The 971-nt window shown below is 37.0% G+C and overlaps 1 pseudogene; it reads left to right on the forward strand.

Annotated features, from left to right (window-relative positions):
• Positions 1-952, forward strand: part of LOC119588655 — a 3,689-nt pseudogene extending 2,737 nt beyond the window's left edge.
• Positions 953-971: the final 19 nt, after the last annotated feature.

Genomic DNA, 971 nt, shown 5'->3' on the forward strand with positions numbered 1-971 from the left:
TACTTAAGACTATAGCTATTTTTATATTGAAGTAAATTCTTTCATCACTTTACATTCCACTAAGGACAGACATCTTTTAATTTCAGGTGCCCACAAGACTGTTTCACGTGAGACATGCAACGGCAATGCAAGGAGCTGCTGATGCGTACAAGATGGACAAAAATGCACGAGGATTTGTTCGCATCTTCAACTTCAGTTCTTTCAAAAACAGATCCGACCTGAACCTTCAGCAACTCGACTACGATGCTTGCATTATGTCAGATGTATTTGACAAAATGGGATATGTGTGTAAAACACACTCGTCACCCACGGCTCAGCAAACGAAGGAAGTCCTTAAAAATATTCGGAATGCTGATGAGCTGACAAACGTCGGATGTGCTATATTTGTCATTTCTGGTTATAGTATAAATGACAGGAAGATTCTTACGTCTGACATGAAATCTGACATGAAATTCTAAAAGTGAAAAAGTTGACAGATCCCCTTAATGACATGGCTTGTATCTATTCCAACAACATTGGTCTCAACTGCATCCCGAATGGGAAAGGAACAGCCTTCAACTGGTGTTTGTGTCGCACTTTGGCAAAGCATGCTGTTGACCAGGAACTTTGTGATTTTTACAGAGAATTCCTGAAAGAGTACAATAAGAGCTCTCCTAGTTTCTCACCCGAATTGAGATACTTTGGTTTCACCAAGAAATTCTTCTTTAATCCTTCGTTAATTTAATGAGATCCTCCGTGAAGCAAGTTTTTATCTGATTTATACAACATTAATTCAAGAGATGGCATGTTAATTGAGGTACTTTAATTTTAATCATTATTTAATGAAAATTTCTAGACAAACACTGGTCAATGGATAAATGTAGAAAGGCAATACTGTGGTATAATTTCGATATAAATATCAACAAAATATTTCAGCTACACCTCTTACTTTGTGAATTTCCATTTTCTCACACCTTTTCCACCGATTCTCG

The sequence above is a fragment of the Penaeus monodon genome, chromosome 24 (assembly GCF_015228065.2).
Source record: "Penaeus monodon isolate SGIC_2016 chromosome 24, NSTDA_Pmon_1, whole genome shotgun sequence".
NCBI lineage: Eukaryota > Metazoa > Arthropoda > Malacostraca > Decapoda > Penaeidae > Penaeus > Penaeus monodon.